Genomic DNA, 23656 nt, shown 5'->3' on the forward strand with positions numbered 1-23656 from the left:
AAATACTGATCACGTCCATTGGGGAATAATCTTAATTGTGAAGAGTACAGCCCCACTCTGTGCGAGTGTTGAACAGAATACTGTGAATTCTACCTGATCAACTTGGTATTGTTGGTGTGAGTAGAACCTCTCCCTGTTAGGCAACGGTTGTTACTGGGCACGTCATAGCAGGCAGTGCAGAGGGATGGAACCCGCCACTTTTAGGATCAGGTACGTGGGTTTAGGCACACGGTTTCTAAATATCCAGCCCAGTTCCTGTGTGTAGGGAGTGTTCTATAATCTCCAGTGCTAAAGGCTAGCAATTACTAGTGCTGCACATCTACGCCCCTTTCATCCCAAGTGTGTTACATGGCGACGTGCGCTTCCAGGACTTGTAATCTTCGGAGATGAGGTGCCGATTGATTCGAAAACGGAAACATTGAGTAATGTATAGAAACAGTCAGATTATTTTGGATTTTTATGTGACGTCATGCAGACAGCGCACTGCGGACCAAGGAGATCAGGTTACAGCAATTCTACTTGTCTGTTACAGAGTGCAGTGCAGACATCCTGTTAGGAGGGTAACTCTGCTATTGCATGCTACATCATTGGCAACGCGGGCGGCACCTATGAGTAACGCGAACAACTACAACTGTACCGTTGTTGCATTCCGCCGCCGTCCAGCGGGTGGCAGTACTGATCGACGCAGCGACACCTGGAGCTGGTGTGAATTGAGGGCCGCGCACGCCGATGGGCAGTTAACAACGTTAAGTCTTAGGCAGCACTGCGGTTCCTCGTGCATTTAAAGAATGCCGTAGCGTAACTGACTGGCAGTGCAGACTTTGTCTAGATTATTTCAAGCAAATAGTGTTAAATGATTACAGTGGAAGAAATTTGTAAAACTTACTCGATAATCTGTTAATGGGTACTAGATCACAATGCAGACTTATTTAGATAATTTCAGAGAATTCTGCCAGTGTTGCTATAATACAGTGGAGGCAACTGTCATATTGGCACTATACTTTGACACTGGTTAATTACGGCAGCGAAGTTAAATGTCACTGCCCAGTTCTGCTGTAGTAACCCATGAAATATGCTAATGTAATGTTATAGCAGTAGTGAATCTTTTGCGTAAATACTTACCCCCAAGCTATGCGCATCGCAATACTAACACCTCTTCTTCTTTCTGAGCTCAACATCTCATTCCTTATGGAGTGATGCTGACTCAGTTTTTCAGGATAGCAGATGGGAACTTGCGGTACAGAAAATGGCCCAGAGATCACTAATCACCAGTGTGTGTGTGTGTGTGTAGTGAGTGAAGTGTTATGAAAAAATGTGTGTATAGTGTGTGCAGTGACTTATAGTGAGATATGAGTGAACAGTGTGGCATTACGTTATTTAATAAGTTATTTACAAAAAACTGTTGTATACCAGAACTAAATCTAATGATTGTCGCTAACTAGAAGTCCGTAAATATATGTGTAAACGAATTAGCTTCTTTTAAATTGATCTAAATTTATAAATACTTGGACATGTCCTATACCCTTGTAAAAAAGATCTACATATGAATAAAGCTGCTGCTACTACTACTACTAAATACAAGCGTAATTTGTGACAGTGATTCTATGTGTATCTGGTGTGCTCCTAAGCATGAAACACGGCGTTGAAGAGATTCAACGTTGCAATTGACTTAATTTTTTGTTTTTGTACTGTGCAGGAGGGTTACTGTGATTTAGTTTTTATATATATATTTTTTTTCTTTTCCCTTCTGTTCTATCGTCTTGCTTTTGTGATGTAAGTGATTCATCATGTCAGCTAATGAAATCAATGCAGCAGCGATGGTCAGGAATGCAGATGGAAATTCGTCATGTGAAAGTAGTATGATAGAGAGGAAGGTTCAGGACAGTAGTACTGGAATATCAAGAGATTCTTGTATGGGAGACTGTTGTTTGACAGTTGCAATGGGAAGCCCTGGTGCTTTGTTGTGACCAATCGTGGCTACACCCAGACGAGAGGAGCGTAGGCCCGAATCTGACATATTCACAACATTAATGAGTGCGCTGAAGAAGGGATTCGAGGAAACCAATTGGCAGGTTGACCAAAATAACAGGCAGCTTGACCAAACCAATGGGCAGATAGAAGAACTAGTAAGGAAATGAAGGATGACAACGATCGACTGCGGGCAGCCATAAAGAAAGTGGGAGACGAGTGTAATAAAAATGTAGACACACTTACATCTTGATTAGATCAACACGTCTTAAAGCAGGTGTAATATTTTGACAAGGCTGAAGCTGAAGTCATTGGGGTAACAGAAGAACTTGGCAAAATGGTTGAGGTCTATTGTAAGGAATTTGCAAGACTGGATGGGGAGATGCAGGAGTGTCAACACAAGGTGCAAGCTGTTGCGCTGAACCAAGATGCTTAGTACGCCATGTAGAGCAGGTGTGCAATGAAGCATTCAAGACCCAGTCACTTGTGGGTCAACGGGTTAAACATGAAGTGAAATCCTTACTGGGCAATGGAGGTGTAATCGCTGGCAGTACACTTGGCATAAAAAATGGCGAGGTCTTTGTTAGTGTTGGGAATTTTAGGAATTTTGATCCAAATGGAAAATGGCATCCGAAAGACTATTTAGAACAATTTAATAGTGTGCTACCTGAACTACTGGATGAACAGTGAGAGATACACCTTGTTGCATCGAGAATGGAAGGCGAAGCTGGTACTTGCGGAATGAGAACAGGACAAAAATGCGTGACTTAAGTAGGGTTTGAGAGGGAGTTTTTAAAACGATGTTGGTCTTTGTAAAAGGGAATAATATGCGAAACAGCCAATACTAAGGTATAAAAGGTTCGATGGAGGTCGCGACCGGGACCTAAAGAAGTTTTCCCAAAATTAATTTGAAATAAACCTGTATTTAGATGAGCCAACCAAGAATATCCTTGATCATATGTAAACTACCAGTAGCAGTTCAAAAGAAGTTGCCGGTGATTCCTAAGAACGACATAGAGGCCATTAAGTCAGCTTTGGGACAGCTGCATACACTGTATGAACAACGAGGAACTGAATAAGGTGCATATAATAGAAGTGTGTCAGGGAACAATGAGAGGAATGATGGTACGCGATCGCGTAACGAGAGAGGAAATAGTGGTCAGCTTTTGAAAGTAGTTTTTGAGGTCGTCGTGGAGCTTACCGAGGATAGCGCGATGGGTACTGAAACAATCACAACACAGAGCACGTGTCAATTCAGGAAGTTGAATCATAGGAGGCGGGATGTGGACAATGATCATGACAAGTTACGGCGAGACTGGAGCGTGGAAAACTAGATGAAGTTCCTGCGGGGACCAGTCAGGGACAAATGACACAGGGCCAGCAATTATGTCGATATGTAAGATAAGAGTTGCTATTGATGTGATCAATGACTTGATGGAGGAAAATGGCAAAGAAACTTATGAGATAGTACAACCTACAGTAGAAGCGGATATTTTTGGAACACGAATAGATGTTTTAGTTGACTCAGGTAGCCAAGTTACTGCTTTGTGCCAAAACCTATGTACAAAGTGGTTAGAGCAGGGTAGAGACATACTAAACTTTCCAGCGCATGATATAAGTATCACGTTTACTGTGGGTGTGGAAAGCAAAGTAATTAAGGAGCCAGTCTTAATCATGATGAGGCTTAATGGTACGGATTATGATGTAGCAGCACTTGTGGTGCCGGAATTAGCATTACCCGTAATTTGGGGTGTTGACTGATTAACGGAGCAGAAGGTTCGACTGTATTTTTGGGGAAGTTGTGTTGAAATGCAAAGGAAAGGTAAGGAAAGGAAGCTGTCATTGACATTAAAGGGAGAATAAATGTTAGGGAAGTGGTAGAAATGACAGAGTCATGCTGTTTTACTGATTTCCAATTAGCACCACAGATTAATACAAGGAGAGACTCAGCAGCATTATGCAAGAAGCAGTGGAGATGGAAAGGCAAGACAGACACAGATATTGAATGTTTTTTTGAGCAGAAACTCCTGTTCCAAGAACGACAAAACCAGGCGGAAATGGAAGGTCTGATAAAGCCCTCAAGGTGCAAAAACGAGTTTTTCGAGTGGTCCAGGAGTGATAAAGACGGAAGAATGTAAATTGCAGATGAGGGCAAACATCATGTGGAAAACATTAAACCATATTGTGAGCAGTATTGAGAAATAATATGTTTAAAGTCCCTAAACAAAATGTGTGGTAAAATAATTCTGCTGTATAGGTGATTATATAATTGTTTATCTAAACAGACAACTTTTGAAAATTATGAGTATGTGTTTATTCCTCATGGGAGCATTTAGTGAGATTTTCTTGTGAGCTTAAAGCTCAGTGAAAGTAATATTTTGGGGTAGTAGTGATAAGCGTTAACATGCTGTCGGCCGATGTGCCCGAGAGGTTCTAGGGGATTCAGTCTGGAACCGCGCGACCGTTACGGTCGCAGGTTCGAATCCTGCTTCGGGCATGGATGTGTGTGATGTCTTTAGGTTAGTTAGTTTTACGTAGTTCTAAGTTCTAGGGGACTGATGACCTCAGATTTTAAGTCCCATAGTGCTCAGAGCCATTCGAACCATTCGTTAACATGCTAAGTTGCCTGTCGTTGTGTTCATGTTCTGAGTATTTTATAATGCTTGTTCCATATGTGTACTTTTTATGAAAAAGCTAGATGGATGTGTCAATATGATTCTTAATATGTGGGTAACTTGCAGAATTTCGATTTCCTCGCTCCAGCATGGAGACTAGCTCCTACCGTGCTTAGACACGACAATGTATATTTTCGGTGGCACACTATCTGGAGTGTGCGCAGGCTCATTTAAAGTTTTGTAGATATTACTTTAATCCATATATTCCTGTTAAAGCTAGTTCAGCAAGCTGTAAGGGCTACTATGAATAGATATAAGCTGAAGATATGATGTGTACATTAAGAGTAGATCAACAATGAAAAGAGACTGTCACATCTGTCTCATGTGCGCCACGGACGGATTACCGCAAGACGAGGTTGGGATCTGATGTCTGGTTGTTTGAGCACAGTATTGCTGTGGCAGCGGTCATGTAATTTGTGGCAGCAAGCTGGCAGCGCTGTTAAAAACCAACCCTCTATCTCCACTTTTCTTAGGGATGTAGTGCTGTGAGTATTGATTTTGTGTGTGTGTGTGTGTGTGTGTGTGTGTGTGTGTGTGTGTGGACGACCAAGTGCTGACGTGTAAGTGCAAAATTTTTTTTTTCTTCTTCTGAAGGTGTCAGTGGTGTATTTAAGATCTCTGTGTTTACGTAGCGTTTGTGCATATATACCTTCCTTTTCAGGAACTTAAATGATATTGTATTTTCCTTTTGCATTTTTCTTTATCTTACATTTGTAATTATGCGTTTCTGTAGCGGGTTGCACTGTAGGTATCTTTGTAAGTGTTTATAATCTCCTTCTATTTAGTATACTTTTCTTGACATTTGTTTGCATGTCATGGTATGAGATTGCGTTACTCAGTCGAGTGTGACACTATCCGTTAGACAGCAAGCTTATACGCCACAACCCCCCCCCCCCCCCCACCAAGTCACCACCTCTGGAAAGGTTTCATATTTTCTTGTTTTTTTGCAATTCTCTACTAGAGTTCGAAACCTTTTCTGTGCGGGAATGTAAGCATTGTATTGTATCGTTGACTATCGATAGTCGCCTCTATGTCGAGCACAGAGCAACAGTGGGGAGTCGTGGCGTAGCTTCTGTGGAGCGTGGGTGGAGTGTTTGTGTTGATGCCGTGGCTGCAGCATATATCTTACAAGTTACGGTTTACTAATTGAAAATGTTTGCCACACAATTTTTGCGTTTAATTTCAGTGTTCATGACGCAGTATCTATGTTTATTTAAAAGGTAATAATGTTTCTCGGCTTCGTGTGTCGTGTCGCGGGAACAACAATCAACTGCGTGGCGACGATTACGGAAAAATAATGTGGACTGGTGTAATCCTCATTGCAATCTCTAAATGAAAGACACACACATCGTTTTGACTGACTGAATATCATGAGCGCAGGTACTTTCTGGTTCGTATATCGTACCCGAATTTTTTATGGAGCGCCCGCGTAGTGATTCGGTCACGCGCACGCTTGTGTTATAAGGTATTGAACCGTTTAGTACCGTTGCGTTGGAAGAACTGTGTCAATCGGCGGCGGATAAAACATCCGTTAGCCAATTATTAATTTTGTGTTCTATGCACCGTGTTTTTGCATTGGATGTCATCATTTAGACAGGAAGCTTATACGTCACCACGAACACGTGCTTGGAGTACTGTCCATTGGGGAATAATGTTAATTGTGAAGAGTGCAGCCCCACTATGTGCGAGTGTTAAATAGAACACAGTGAATTCTACCAGATCAACTTGGTATTGTTAGTGTGAATGGCTCCTCTCCCTGTTTCACAATAGTTATTACAGGACACATCATACCAGACAGTGCAGAGAGCAGCAGATCAACCGCCATGGAAGCTTCAGGTAAGTGAGTTTAGGTTCAAAATGGCTCTGAGCACTATGGGACTTAACATCTGAGGTCATCAGTCCCCTAGAACTTAGAATTACTTAAACCTAACTAACCTAAGGACATCACATACATCCATGCCCGAGGCAGGATTCGAACCTGCGATCATAGCTGTCACGCGGTTCCAGACTGTAGCGCCGGCGTCGGTTTAGGCACATGGTCGGTAAATATCTAGCTCCGTTCCTGCGTCCATGGCGCGTTGTACAGTCTCGAGTGCTGAAGGGTAGCAATTATTAGTGCTGCATATCTACCCCCCTCTCCTCCCGGGCATTTTACATTATGGAACTTACCTACTTCAGTCGCGTGGGTTCAAATACTTTTAGTGCTTCAGTCCCGCAGGAAAGAGTTGAAGTTTTCAGCACTGCCACGGCAGCTGCAGTTATGAGCTCGGTGTGAAAGATATGTATTATTCTCTCAATTACCCTATTTTGCGTCAATTTCAATATCTACCTCCTACTTGCGTGATTATGGGTGTACATTGAGTGTAGTATGAGTGACTATAGACCTCAAATAGAAGTGCTCGTATGTTTTAGAGCCAATGACTATGGGGTTCCCGATAAATGCACTTCATGTGTTCCACTTCGCTCCAATGTGCTCGGAATGACATAGACTATATGGCTACAGTTAGGTGAACAGTTAGGAATGTTAACTAGCAGCAAGAATGATCTATGTTCATGTAATCTTCCCCGACCGTTAGTCCGATGCCGAAAGCAGCGATAGGAGAGGTATTAGAAGAGGTAGCACTTCGTTACCTATGGAGATAACGACAGTAGCAGTAGATGCACACTAACCTCTGTACTGGCCCGGCGTGACCGCTCACAGCAGCTATGAGTACATGATCAACTTCATCGCCCAAATTATCAGGTTTACTGCGAATATCTGGAAACCAGCAGTCTGATAATGCGCACGTTGTCCAGTCACCTGCGATACTCTAGATGAGTACAGGGTGGCCTAGGGGGATCTCGTTGCCTATATTCGGTCTGTGCATTCGTAAAAGCCGCGAGCGAAAATGTGATTTTTCTGGGGGCCATACCTTGAGCTGTATTCATCAAAGCAGTGAAGTGTTTTGGACAGTCCTTAGTCTAATATTCAATAGTACAGCTATCTAAAGAACAAGGATACTGTAGTTATCCTATAGCAGAGAGTCAAAATTTAGACGTTACACACTTCCTCCAGCCCGGGCAAGCTGAGCAAATCCGAGGATTCTTTTGTGTTACCATATGTGGTCTACGGTGGACCTTAGGCAGCTTGTAAAAACACAACTTTTTCATATGTAGTTCCTGAGAAACCCTGAAGAATCATAATTTTTGAGTATGGAAAGTACCAGTTGGAGGGGGAGGGGAGTATGGCCACTTCTATAATTTCTATTCAAGACAGATTGTCAAAGTTTTTACCATATGTCTATAAGATGATATTCCATCGAAAATTCGACAAATTTTCGGGGTCCAGAGGTTCAAATCTGTAGTACAGAACCGGCAAAACCCGGTTTATAGCCATTTATGGACGGTGGACTGCAATTATCTAAATAGCTAACCATAGCACATGACTCACATTTTAAATGTAAACTCTTTAGACACTCATCTAGAAACCCATTTTCCCGTTTTGAAAGCCTGTATCCGTTATCAAGACGTTAGTATACCAAAAGTACCCGTTGTGGGGTTTGCCGCTTGTATCATTTATATCCATGGAAAACTGTAGAAATTTTTACCATATGTTCTTAAGGTGGTTCGAAGTTTCCGTACTTGTGTATAGAAAATACGCACGTAATATCTGACCTCAGGCGTAAATTTAGTTTTAACGGAAGCAGTGAACGCATGGTAAGGTTTCTGTAAGGGTTCTGTGACTGTATGCTTCACACCTATGCAAATATACGAAAAGTGGTATTGTTGTAAAAAAATTTTTGCTGCAAATTATCTTAACATGTCTAAAGAAAATGATTCTAAAACGGTATGTAAAAATGGGAAGACTGCAAATTCAGTAAAATATTTCTAATAACATATTTTCTGTTTTAAGAAACAAATCACAAGCGAGACATTTGTGATAGATAGCGATCAGTGGGCAAAGTATGTAGAAGAAATTGAAAACAAACCATTTTGGTTTAACCTTACATTATGCACGCTTATTTGTTGTTGATACGTGTCGAAATATGTAGATTTATCGAAGTACATAAATAAAGTGTCAAAACTTTACTGACCTACAGAATTAGTTTCATATAAGCAACACACTTTGCTGTAATGGGGTTAAAGAATGTAACCAGTTGAAAAATACTCCTGTCGGAGCACTAAAAGCCGAATAGACTCCTCTTTAAAAGACTCTTACGGGAAGGTGGGGAACCAGCGGCCTCAATCGTCATTGAGGCTTCCTAATCTAAACTTTTGTCAAGGGGAGAGGCTCTTACTGAAAGAGAGTAGCAGAGAGACAGTAACGGTGGGAGACAGATCAGTTAGTGCAAGTGGGAGAAAAGAAGAAACAGGACAGCGTTGGTGAGAAAGAGAGGTCGATGAAGACAGTAGCGATAGGAGACTAAGAGAGAGGAGTTGGTCAGTGAGATACAGTTGCAGTAAAATAGATAGAGATGTGGGTGGAGTTAGGAACAGTGGGAGAAAAGGAGCGAAGAGAGAGTAGAAATGAAAAATACAGATGAGTAAAGACCACAGATAGGCTTGGTGGTCTGGATCTTTCCAGAGCGGTGAACTTTAACACGTAGATATAGGGTACGGAGAATTTAGGACCGTAAGATGAAATACTTGGGTACAGTGGGACCCCTCAGAAGTTCTAACCTAACGAGCTATAGTGGAGACAGTGGCAGTGGGAAAGAAAAGGAAAAGGAGACAATGTAACTGAGAGCGGAGACAGTGGCAAGGGGATATACTGTAAATCAAAGCAAAAAAAAAAAGAAACAGTGGGATATATATATATATATATATATATATATATATATATATATATATATATATATATATATAATGACAATAAGAAAATGCTGAGTAAGAAGGCTTCACCACGAGGAGAGACTGGCTAAAACTACTTAAAATTTTATGTATTAAAAGGAAGCAAATATGTTCGCATGCCATAATTTTTGATGAGGAAGGAGGATTTAGGTCTGATGCGGGTGTTTTCCCACTTTCCTGTGACAATCTTTTAATGAGGAACATAGTCTCCTTTCTGGTGTTCCAACAAAAGCTTTTCTCTCTGGTAGAGGAACATACAGCCTGGCAGATTAGTATGGCTATTCTCATCGACGTCAGCAACTATCAGGGTCTCACGCAAGAACAAGTCCTATTTTAAAACCAGTGGTATCGTTGACGTATTCGTTAAAGTTTCTAGCCACAAGTGGACGCGTCCAACATACATCTGGCTGAGAAGCAACGAATACGATAGATAGCTGCAAAGGAATGCAGGTACCTGACAGGTTTCATCATTCCTGAGAGTGAGCTCAATATCAGAAAGACACCATGACATGGCCGGCTGATAAACCTGTATCTAAAGCAGCTCCTCTCAAAAGCGAGTCATCGTAAAGTAAATGACATACTCCACAAAGTAACGACATACATCAGAGTGGGCACTATCCTGAGGCAGCTAAACGTTCCAGGGTACCGAGGAAGAGGCTATACGAAAGGCAGAGTTCTTATTCAATGCTTCGAGAAGTCGCGCAGGGGTCAGACCATCTAATACAGGTGATAGTAATTGAACCTTACAACCTGTAACGCCGGAAATGCATATCCTCCTATTTCCATCTGTTGTACTGTAAGTTTTTTCCTTAATTTGTTACCTGAATATATGACATTTCTGTGCCTTTATATATTGTAATTGTTTTACTATTTGTATATATATATATATATATATATATATATATATGTGTGTGTGTGTGTGTGTGTGTGTGTGTATATGCATTTATGTCGGTGTATAATTGGTTTGTTTCGTAAATATTATTTGTATTTTTACGCTGGGTCTTGCCTAGGGAAAACTGCTATCGAACGATTACATCGATAGGTCGTGTGAAGAATCAAAGTGTGTAGGATCTTTGGTAGTGTTAACTCTGCCGCGTGGAGCGCGGGCAGGGCAGTTGGAGTCTGGCTGGAGTAGCGAGTGGAGCAGGTGTGTGGTGTGACGCTCCCGCGAGTTGCCGCGCTTTCGGGGTTTAGCAGCATGTAATTGCGCTCGACTTGCTATGTTAGTTTCTGGCACGGTGTCGCGGACGGGAAGCATTAGCCGGCGCACATCAAGAGCCCGTTTCGTTTGGTGACCGTGTCGAGAAGAAGGCGCGCCAACATCCAGCTTCTGCAACAGCGACGGCCGACAATGAGTGACCGTCGCCACCTCCTCGATCGACGGCTTCAAACCTTCAATCAACTAACAAGGAAGACTAAAAGCACGTAAAGTTTCAGAACTGTATGGCAGACCTCAGCTTTTCAAATTGTTCCATTTGCCTCGCAAAATTACAGCAACTTAGCATGAACCTTTGTTGCTCATTGTCCCAATTGCATTACCAAGCAGGGTCCCTTCCTTTTTCCGAAATGAAACCGAGTGTCGTTGAAATTCAGACGCCAGCATTAAAGTACTATCATTGCATTTCATTACTTTAGTTTCAAAGTGCAGTTAAAGCATAGCTGGCTACAATAGTTAGATTACACAAGCACAAATTAAGAGTGCGAGTTTTGTTAGCATATTTTAGCTTACCTGTGACAGCAGCTCAGCTTGGTACGTACTAAATTTTACTATTGTTAATTATTCAGAATCATTTAATTCAAGTTCAAAGTTAAATCTCTTGTTTCTAAATTGCGTAGAGTCAAGTTGCTTTTGAAATGATTGTTGAGGTAGTCCAAGGCTAACCGTATTCTGCTGGATTTCGATGTGCTTCAGAAAGAAAGCTCACTATTAACTTCAGTCACTAAATTAACTTTCGATTTTCCGGATTTATTAATTCTTTTGCTAAATTAAGTCAGAGTGTAGCGAAATTTATTACTTCTGACAAACTTTCAGTTTTCACACTACACGTGTCAACCTTCAGTTGCCACGCTTCTAGTGCTAATTATATGTGTAATAACCTTTCTTTTTCAGTTACTATAGTAATTGTCCTTAGGACAGGCGACCGTGATTTCCCCCAAATCTCAAATATCTAATTACCGCTAGTTAATTGTTGACGTAACGGCCGCACATTTACTTTCTTTATTAACTTTACCCCTTTTCAAAATTAATTTCCACCAGTTTCATTTGCATTTTTCCTTTCATTTAGATGTAACCCTTTCCTCCCTCTTTACCGACAGATTAACTTCGGTGACGATTGCTTTCCCAAATTTCCCATTAGGTACACGCGGTTTAATTTTTCACTGTCATTAAGGTCGATAAGTGAGGGGGAGGTTACAAACCCAGCCATCAAATAAACAAATGACAGTGCCTCCGAAGGAGCTAGTGCTCAGTAAGTCCATTCCCGAGTGAACTTGAAACTATTTGACAAATTACGCTAGCCCACACTGCCGTTGCATCTCCTATCGGAACATATTATCTCCGAGGAGATGTTCGAGTGTAGTACAGCCGATGTACGACTCATCAATTTCTTTAGCTGGAGTTTTGCGCTATGGAAGTAACGTAGTAATTCCAGTTCTTAGGATCTGTCTTCCTGGTTATTTACTCTCCTGTCGACAGAATATGGACTGATGACACTCTACTCAGTCTTTCTATCAAGGGACACCTTTGTTACGTGTTCGTCCCGTCCAGGTATATCTTCAGTAATGAATCCATTGTGCATTGCAGAATGACCACATCACCCACGGATTGCCACGAAAGCATTCCCGAGGCCATAACGCTCCCTCCTCCGGCCTGGCACGTTCCGACGACTGTTGCTGCGTGTTTGCTTTCAGATGTTCCACGCCTAGGGAGCATGAAACGTGATTCATATCAAAATGCCACCAGGAACAACTCAATGAACGTATAGATGCGATATTCACATGGAATTTGCCACCTTCGTCGCTGATAAATAACAGTCAGTATGGGGGCTTCAACCAAGTGCCTCCGGCTGAGGCCCACACGCAGCAACGTTCGCTGAACGGCCGTTGAGGAAACACTAATGGTAGCCCCCTTGGTTCTCCTGGGTGGTCAGTTGCTCCACAATTACACATCGTACACATATCCCTAGCCGTCGTTCGACCCTGTCATCTTTGGCCCGTGCCACACCACCGTTACCTCGGCGCCGATTTTGGATAGCACCACTTTGGTATGGAAGGTAAACTTTAACGACGGCGGCACACAAACAGTTTACAGACTTAGCCGCTTCTGAAATGCTTCTGCCCTTGGACCGAAAACCAATGACCATGCCCTTTTACACGTAAGAAAAATCGCTCCGTTTCCGCATTACGACGATAACGGCATTGTTTTCTGCGTCCTCTAACACGATTTATATACCCTTCACTACAAGTGCTGCCACTTATCCTACGTGTGTGTTTATTGTTTGATGACGTAGAACAAAGACGGTGGTCATATTAATGTGATTTATTCGTGTAGAAACTGAAACGTCACGGAGTTTACCAGTTTTATTTGCATTCGGAAGGACCGTTCACTTGCCGGGGTCTACGGTGTAGAGTCTAATAGGGACGACAGTGGATGCCAGAGCTTTACTTGTCTCTTCGTACGCCTTATGTGTCATAATGACAGACACGAACACAGGTCGACAATGCTGCAACTTTGACATCAAAGTAGTTAACTCACCTGCACACTCATACATCCTTATTGAATAAGATATATTACTGCCAGAAAATGCAGAAGCTCGGAAATTTCCTGCCAGTAATACAGAAATTTCGTACAAGCAACACACCAATTTCAGTGTACAGCTTTTGCGTGGTTCCCTGCGCCTCTTGAATAAACATCGGCGCGTCTTGGCCCGCCTTGTGCATTATTCATGGTTAGTTCGAATTTGCGTGAGGGACGGTCTGGACGTGCAAGCCGCGCGGTGGTTTTGTCGCCTCCTGTTGCGCCGCCCCACAGAAATTCCGTATTCTGTTTTCGACGTTTTACATAAGGAGAAAATCAGTTTTCGCTCAGCAGCACACGATCTGCGGGAAACTGAGAATGGAGGGAGAAGTGGAATAGCTAGTACAAGCCCGGATTCGCCTATGAAACTTTCTGCTGACAGCGAGGCGGCAGTTATCACACAACAGTTTTGTTTTGAATCCATGACGTTACACCGTCTTCAGAAGATCTAGGTAGAAATTTACGCTAAATTAACTCAAGAAGAAAGAGTTTACGAGAAAAATCGAGCATCCGAAGGAATTATGATTCACAAAGGAGGTTTCTAATGCGAAAACATTGGCTTCAAAGTGGAGATTTTGAAACCGCACGTTCTATAAATTTGATGATAAGAAAGTAGAAAACTCGAAGACGAAATAAAAAGGAGAGATTTAAATTGGTGCTGCAAATTTAGTGAATATTTCACAGCTGTCCGTCTCGCAGCCTTAATCCGCCAGGGAGTATCAAAACGGTGCGCAGTTTGTTGTAAGGTTTCATTCTGAATAGAGAGGTGTTACATTAATCAAGAAAGTATATAGGAAGTTTTACTGGAAGACAGAGGCTGCCTATGAAAAGGACGAGAAACTAAAAAATTCAGAAATAAACTGGCCATTGACAAGTAACCCGCTGAGAGAGCTACAGACCAAAATTTTCGTTAAAACCATTACTGACTGGAACAAAAAAATTTTAAAAAAGAAAACGCCAGTGTGCCCAAGTATTGAGCTAAATATTAGAGCACGGTGTAAGAACGTGAAATGAGATGATGTGACCATTTCATTTTATAGAGTTTCAAACTAAAGTAACTAAAAACTACGGCGTACTTGTGCGTATGCACCCCAAACCCTCGCCACCCGTCGACAAAATGAATATTACACCAATCTCGCTTCCTGCACTGACGGACGTATCAGTTCAGTATCACTCTGAAGAAAAGTGAATCATGTGACTGTTATCGACTAGTAGCAACACACGCACACAAACACACACACACACACACACACACACACACACACACACACACACACTGTTGTCTTGTACACATACACATACAAAGGAACGCACACACACACACACACACACACACACACACACACACACACACACACAAATTCACTCTTACACAAAACACATGCTTGGAAGGAAATGATATATATGAGAATACTGGGGTATCTTAAGGAATGTCGTTAAGGAATTCCATCCATGAGTTTACGAACTGAATGCATTTCGATAGCCAGGAAATGTCCAGTCAAAGTTAGCTCCTGATATCAATGCGGAATGAGAAATGTGCAATTTTCTGGCTAAAAACTTGCTAAAGAAAATACTGTCCTGCCAATAAGAAGCAAATTATAATATTGTGGGTGTTACACAGAGGGCTCACCATTCCAGATACCAGCGCTAGCAACTGGAGCAGCTCACTACATCGGTTGCTGCTGGTACGTGGGACCAGGGAAGCGAATAAGAGCTTAACGTCCCGTCGACGTTGAAGGTATTAAAGACAGAGCCAAACATAGGATTGAGTAAGGACGTCGAATAAAATGGGCCATGTTCTTTCCAGAGGAACCATCCCTACATCAGGAGATATCAAATTGAATCCATATTCTTAGATTTCCAGGTCTTAACACAGTTTCTCACAAACGACTTCTAATCAAATAGCCTGCGTATGGAATATTGTCTCAGTTGTGCGACTGGATTCGTGATTTTCTGTCAGAAAGGTCACAGTTCGTAATAACTGACGGATGGTCATCGAGTACAAAAGAAGTGGCTTCCCCCAAAGGAATATTCTAGGCTCTCTGCTGTTTAAAATCTACATAAATTATTTAGGAGTCAATCTGAGTAGCCTTCTTAGATTGTTGGTAGGTGATGCTGTCCAAATGCGTACAAAAAAGGATCTGTTCAATTTCGATTACAGGATAAAACACACAAATTTAAAGACAGAAAATTCAACTAAATGCTTATGGATTACAGCTACGAAAAACTTAAATTGGGACGATCACATAGATAATCTTGTGGTGAAAGCAAACCGAAAATGTTGGTCACTTTGAAAATGCAACAGATCTACTGGAGAGACTCCAGAATGAAATTTTCACTCTGCAGCGGAGTGAGCGCTGATATGAAACTTCCTGGCAGATTAAAACTGTGTGCCAGGCCGAGACTCGAACTCGGAACCTTTGCCTTTCGCGGGCAAGTGCTCTACTTACTGAGCTACCCAAGTACGACTCACACCCCGTCCTCACAGCTTTAATTCTGTTAGTACTGGAGAGACTGCTTACACTACTCTTGTCCACCCTGTTCTGAAATATTGTTAAGCTGTATGGAATCCACTCAGAAAGGATCGACGGAGGACATTGAAAATGTTCAAAGACGGGTAGCACGGTTTTTATTATCGCAAAATAGTGGCGAGAGGGCCACGGATATGATACGCGTATTGGGGTCACAATCATTAAAACAAAGGGAATTTTCGTTGCGGCAGAATCTTGTCATCAAATTTCCAAGATCTACTTTGTCCTCAGCGTGTCAAAATATTTTGTTGTTGCCCAACTACATAGGAAGGAATGATGATCATAATAAAATAAGAGAAGTTATATTGGCACGGAAAGAATTAAGTGTCTGTTTTTCCGCACGCTGTTCGACAGTGGAACGATATGGAAATAGCTTCACGATGGTTCGATGATCTCTCTGCCAGGCACTTAGTTGTTAATTGCAGAATAATCTTGTAGATGTAGAAAAACGTAAATCTGGATGGCTGGGCAGTGGTTTGAACCGTCATAACCATGAATTCGGGTCCGGTGTCTCACCACTTCATCACGTCACTTGTCCCAATCTCTCAATATCACAGTTGTTATAGAGTGAGCAGAAAGTTTTCTGTACAAGAGTCGGTGGCAGAAACTTCCCAACTTCTGTAAGGCTGTATTTTCGGAAATTTAAACCTTATAATCGGGTCGGGTATTGAAATAAATCTGCCTTGTTTCTTAAATCCTAGCCCAAATGCACCAACGTTGGGCCATTACTCCTCAAGTACTGAGAAAAGCTTTTACCGCCTGTTTGTTATGTAACAGAACGAAATTCTAGTCCACCCCAGTGGTCTTCAGTTTAGGTTGGGATCTTGGCGGTTCGATCCGTCAATTAGACCTAATTTAAATCGATACATTCCGCTCCGTATAACAAAACGAAATTTTTAGACCCAGACACGAAAGACAAATTCAGACTCGTACTACATATCCAGTCAATTTTATTGTCGTGTGAACGTCCTTTACCAGCCGCGTGTTAAGTCATCAGAAGCCCATCTGATACCTAAATCGTATTCCATCACATGAATAAACTTCTTACTGCTCCACACATCAACTCGAGCACGGAAGTTCGAAAACCACTTAGAGTTACAGGCATTATAAGTTTTATACACTCCTGAAGGACAAAAATACTTTATCATTGCATATTTTATAATGTTACACTAGTCCTGAAATCTACTATTAAGATGATGGATTTACTGATGAGCAGGGTTTCACTATTTTTGTTTTGCAACCTAATTATAATATCTACATTGTTCAAAACAGCAAATGTTAATAAATTTCATTTTTCGACATCAGTCAAAACCCTGTAGTTAAACAAAAGTAATTCACTAATGGCACTTCAAATTACAATCGCATTTTCCACTGGACTCGTTAAGAGAAACTTCGAATTCGAACCAGTACAGCCGCGCTGTTTGGAAGCCCTAGATCTGGTAGACAACTAGAATAAAGGAGACGGCTGTAAGATATTTGTAAATGTCGTGCGGTCCAATATTCTGATGCATGTTCTACATTATGTGGGCACTGCTAATGGTGAACTAGGTAGTTAGTCTCAGAGGACAAGGCTATGTCCCATCCTCATCTTTCATCCACATGAAGTCATAATATGAGTTTACAACCGTTCATTTTTAATCATTTGCATTAAGTGTAGCTTTGAAGTAGAATGATGGTATTTTGTGAAGTGACGTCTCAACGAGTGTAGTTAGAGTCAAGTTAATCAGTTCGGTTGCTTCAACAAGTCTGCCAGGAACGTTTCCAACATCCTATACGCCTGTACGCCCGTCTAAGTGCCGCGGAATTCAGAAATGCGTGACAACTCCTGTTTATTGCAAACAACCACTTCACTTCACAGTTTGGAGTTGACACGGGTTGTTGAAAATAAAGGTAAACCAGACTGGAATTCTTGAAATAATGTGCAAATAGTTCAATTATTCACTGTGTGTGCCGCAAACGCTCTGTTGATGCCTATGACGTTTTACACCACTACAGTAAAATGTAACTGATAAATCACATGGTTGAGTTTCACTTGCGCCCTATCTGTGAACATAAGCCTTGAACATAAGCCTTTAACATCTGTAAATGACGATCTATTTGGCTCTAGGAAAGAAGACGCCAGCAGGGACGCAATTCTGACGTTGTGCTCGATAATGGAAAGAAAGATTGTAGAAAAATCAAGACATGTTCCTATGATTTTTCGACCTGAAAAAAGCGTTCCAGACTATAAAATAGTGCAAGATTTTAAATCTGTACGAAAATTCGGCTAAGCTACGTGAAAAGGACGGGTAATATAAAATATGTACAAGAACCAATTGGGAACAATAAGAGTTGAAAACCAAGAATGAAGTACTCAGATAAAAAAGGGTATGAGACAGTGATTTAGTTTTTCCCACTTCTGTTCAGTCTCTATGTCGAGTTAGCAACAACGGAAATAAAAGAAAGTGTGAGATTAAAAGTAAAAGTGAAATAATATGAATGTTAAGTTATCCTCAGTGAAAGTGAAGAAGAATTACAAGATGTACTGAGGGGAAAGAAGACACTAATGAGTACACGATATGGACTCAGAATAAGTAGAAGGAATACGAAAGTAATGATAAGTAGCACAAATGAGAACAATGAGAAGCTGAAAATTATGTTTCGTGATTATGAAGTAGACGAGTTAAGGAATTATGCTACCTTGTTAATAAATAATCCATGACGGACGGAGCAAGGGGGACATAAAAATCAAACTAGCACTGGCAAATAGGGCTTTCCTGGCCGAAAGAAGTCTACTGGTACCAAATATAGGTCTCAATTTGAAAAATAAGTTTCTGAGAAAGTACGTTTATTGAAGCACAGCTTTGTATGGCACTGGGACATGACTGCGAGTGAGCCGTAGCGGCTGGCGTCAGACTGCGCTTTCCATCGATTCTGGTCCTCGTCGTATCATCTTTGCTGGGTTATGTGTTTCCTCTGGAGCTATATGATGGTGAGTGGTGTGTCGGACACAGAGCTAGACAGATATGCCTGAGTACTCGGCGTTCTGGCGACTGCAGCGAGTTAACATCGTAGACCATTGGGCTAGGAGAGCCCTCGTTTTCCTGCAGCGTTGACCTTTGCTACCGGCGAGTTTAGCGGGTAAGCAGTGGCTCTCGTCGTGGGAAACTTGATTGCGACGTGCATCAGTCAGTATACGCCGAGTTGTATTGAACAACTTGTTAGCAGCCACCAGTAGCAGGGCAATATTATCCGACGCCTACCTCGAGTCATGAAGCTATTGCCTTCCTCGGTATTTGTTTGAAATTATCTTTGAAGATTGTGTACTAAGTACTGTTAATTCTGACCGGTGTGAGCTGGCCAGGAATCCAGTTTCTGTATGCCTTTCGGTGACCCCTTTGGGGCAGTGTGCCTCAATCTGGAGGTTTGTGTATTCGCAAAGCTAGTATTTTGTACTTCCCCCATGAATCATGGACCTTGCCGTTGGTGGGGAGGCTTGCGTGCCTCAGCGATACAGATGGCCGTACCGTAGGTGCAACCACAACGGAGGGGTATCTGTTGAGAGGCCAGACAAACGTGTGGTTCCTGAAGAGGGGCAGCAGCCTTTTCAGTAGTTGCAGGGGCAACAGTCTGGATGATTGACTGATCTGGCCTTGTAACATTAACCAAAACGGCCTTGCTGTGCTGGTACTGCGAACGGCTGAAAGCAAGGGGAAACTACAGCCGTAATTTTTCCCAAGGACATGCAGCTTTACTGTATGATAAAATGATGATGACGTCCTCTTGGGTAAAATATTCCGGAGGTAAAATAGTCTCCCATTCGGACCTCCGGGCGGGGACTACTCAAGAGGACGTCGATATCAGGAGAAAGAAAACTGGCATTCTACGGATCGGAGCGTGGAATGTCATATCCCTTAATCGGGCAGGTAGGTTAGAAATTTTAAAAATGGAAATGGATAGGTTAAAGTTAGATATAGTGGGAATTAGTGAAGTTCGGTGGCAGGAGGAACAAGACTTTTGGTCAGGTGAATACAGGGTTATAAATACAAAATCAAATAGGGATAATGCAGGAGTAGGTTTAATAATGAATACAAAAATAGGAGTGCGGGTTAGCTACTACAAACAGCATAGTGAACGCATTATTGTGGCCAATATAGACACAAAGCCCACGCCTACTACAATAGTACAGGTTTATATGCCAACTAGCTCTGCAGATGATGAAGAAATTGATGAAATGTATGACGAGATAAAAGAAATTATTCAGGTAGTGAAGGGAGACGAAAATTTAATAGTCATGGGTGACTGGAATTCGTCAGTAGGAAAAGGGAGAGAAGGAAACATAGTAGGTGAATATGGATTGGGGGGAAGAAATGAAAGAGGAAGCCGCCTTGTAGAATTTTGCACAGAGCATAACTTAATCATAGCTAACACTTGGTTCAAGAATCATAAAAGAAGGTTGTATACCTGGAAGAATCCTGGAGATACTAATAGGTATCAGATAGATTATATAATGGTAAGACAGAGATTTAGGAACCAGGTTTTAAATTGTAAGACATTTCCAGGGGCAGATGTGGATTCTAACCACAATCTATTGGTTATGAACTGCAGATTGAAACTGAAGAAACTGCAAAAAGGTGGGAATTTAAGGAGATGGGACCTGGATAAACTGAAAGAACCAGAGGTTGTAGAGAGTTTCAGGGAGAGCATAAGGGAAAAATTGACAGGAATGGGGGAAAAAATACAGTAGAAGAAGAATGGGTAGCTCTGAGGGATGAAGTAGTGAAGGCAGCAGAGGATCAAGTAGGTAAAAAGACGAGGGCTAATAGAAATCCTTGGGTAACAGAAGAAATATTGAATTTAATTGATGAAAGGAGAAAATATAAAAATGCACTAAATGAAGCAGGCAAAAGGGAATACAAACGTCTCAAAAATGAGATCGACAGAAAGTGCAAAATGGCTAAGCAGGGATGGCTAGAGGACAAATGTAAGGATGTAGAGGCTTGTCTCACTAGGGGTAAGATAGATACTGCCTACAGGAAAATTAAAGAGACCTTTGGAGAGAAGAGAACCACTTGTATGAATATCAAGAGCTCAGATGGCAACCCAGTTCTAAGCAAAGAAGGGAAGGCAGAAAGGTGGAAGGAGTATATAGAGGGTTTATACAAGGGCGATGTACTTGAGGACAGTATTATGGAAATGGAAGAGGATGTAGATGAAGATGAAATGGGAGATAAGATACTGCGTGAAGAGTTTGACAGAGCACTGAAAGACCTGAGTCGAAACAAGGCCCCGGGAGTAGACAACATTCCATTAGAACTACTGATGGCCTTGGGAGAGCCAGTCATGACAAAACTCTACCATCTGGTGAGCAAGATGTATGAGACAGGCGAAATACCCTCAGACTTCAAGAAGAATATAATAATTCCAATACCAAAGAAAGCAGGTGTTGACAGATGTGAAAATTACCGAACTATCAGTTTAATAAGTCACAGCTGCAAAATATAACGCGAATTCTTTACAGACGAATGGAAAAACTGGTAGAAGCGGACCTCGGGGAAGATCAGTTTGGATTCCGTAGAAATGTTGGAACACGTGAGGCAATACTAACCTTACGACTTATCTTAGAAAATAGATTAAGAAAAGGCAAACCTACATTTCTAGCATTTGTAGACTTAGAGAAAGCTTTTGACAACGTTAACTGGAATACTCTCTTTCAAATTCTGAAGGTGGCAGGGGTAAAATACAGGGAGCGAAAGGCTATTTACAATTTGTACCGAAACCAGATGGCAGTTATAAGAGTCGAGGGGCATGAAAGGGAAGCAGTGGTTGGGAAAGGAGTGAGACAGGGTTGTAGCCTCTCCCCGATGTTATTCAATCTGTATATTGAGCAAGCAGTAAAGGAAACAAAAGAAAAATTCGGAGTAGGTATTAAAATTCATGGAGAAGAAGTAAAAACTTTGAGGTTCGCCGATGACATTGTAATTCTGTCAGAGACAGCAAAGGACTTGGAAGAGCAGTTGAACGGAATGGACAGTGTCTTGAAAGGAGGATATAAGATGAACATCAACAAAAGCAAAACGAGGATAACGGAATGTAGTCAAATTAAATCGGGTGATGCTGAGGGGATTAGATTAGGAAATGAGACACTTAAAGTAGTAAAGGAGTTTTGCTATTTAGGGAGTAAAATAACTGATGATGGTCGAAGTAGAGAGGATATAAAATGTAGACTGGCAATGGCAAGGAAATCGTTTCTGAAGAAGAGAAATTTGTTAACATCGAGTATAGATTTAAGTGTCAGGAAGTCGTTTCTGAAAGTATTTGTATGGAGTGTAGCCATGTATGGAAGTGAAACATGGACGGTAAATAGTTTGGACAAGAAGAGAATAGAAGCTTTCGAAATGTGGTGCTACAGAAGAATGCCGAAGTTAAGGTGGGTAGATCACGTAACTAATGAGGAGGTATTGAATAGGATTGGGGAGAAGAGAAGTTTGTGGCACAACTTGACTCGAAGAAGGGATCGGTTGGTAGGACATGTTTTAAGGCATCAAGGGATCACAAATTTAGCATTGGAGGGCAGCGTGGAGGGTAAAAATCGTAGAGGGAGACCAAGAGATCAATACACTAAGCAGATTCAGAAGGATGTAGGTTGCAGGAGGTACTGGGAGATGAAGAAGCTTGCACAGGATAGAGTAGCATGGAGAGCTGCATCAAACCAGTACAGTACAGTATTTTGTAGTGTTCATCTTGTACTTGAAATCATGGTTTGTTAATATGGAGATATTTCTGTTTGTTGTAGACCTGAAAGCTTCATAAATCGTTTGAAATTTATGCCAGCACCAAATTTAAGTTTGGCGCTGATTGCTTCATCAACTATATATTGTGCCAACTGGATGATATATTCTTATTCACATGTATGCTGTATTTCTTACTTTCTGTGCCATGAGACTGTTACTTATGTCCTCTGAAGCTACTGTTTGTAATTTAATTTTGGGACTCACTCACAAAGCGTAATCTATAGTGCTTAAAATATCGACTTTCTTCTTGAACAAAGGCTCCGGCAGTCAGCTTAGTACCTAATGCGCACGAATACATATGGTGTAGCGCGTATTGCCACATTCACCTGCAACTCACGCAAGAAGTGCATCGTCACTCACAGATGGAGCACAAAGCTATTGGCTTGTCGCAATCTTTCAGAAGTAAATTTCATAGGTGTAACAGGTTTTTTTGAGTAGCCATCATCCGCAGCACGCACATAAATATTCGTTTTGTAAATAAAAACTGCCTTTACCTGCTGCAATTTCTTCCATACTCGTTTCGCCTTTTTCTTTAATGCATTTTCAGTGGAATCTATAATGATAAAGTTTTGTTTTTATATGTGATATTTGTAGATTATAAAACAGTTCAAGTCTTTTTTTCATGTAAATAAGTGATCACTTACAGTTCTTCAGGTTGTTGGCTGGCATATGCGTTTCCTGTCATCTGCTCACATGCTGGGAGTCTCAGTTCCCTTACGAAACATAAGCACGTCTTCATGTTACGATTTTACTTCTTCACAATTTTCATATTGTTTGAGCTAACTGCTCTGGAACACTACTAGTCTACAGTCTCTAGTTGTAGATAATTTACCGAAAAACTGCCACTTAAAGTCGTAACTACTGTGTGTTCTCTTTACACTGATGACCTAAAACATTGTGACCACCTACTTAAAAGCGTGTGGGTCCAACTCTGCAAAGCAGTTCAGCAGTGATTCAGCGTACCAAAGATTCTACGAGTACCTGATAAGTAGGCAGAAGTTTGTGGCCCCAGATGCCTAGGCACGGACCACACACTTCCCGTAATTTACGGACGGTTGGTTTGGGGCGCGGGACTGGCGCCCT

Source organism: Schistocerca nitens, chromosome 4 (assembly GCF_023898315.1).
Source record: "Schistocerca nitens isolate TAMUIC-IGC-003100 chromosome 4, iqSchNite1.1, whole genome shotgun sequence".
NCBI lineage: Eukaryota > Metazoa > Arthropoda > Insecta > Orthoptera > Acrididae > Schistocerca > Schistocerca nitens.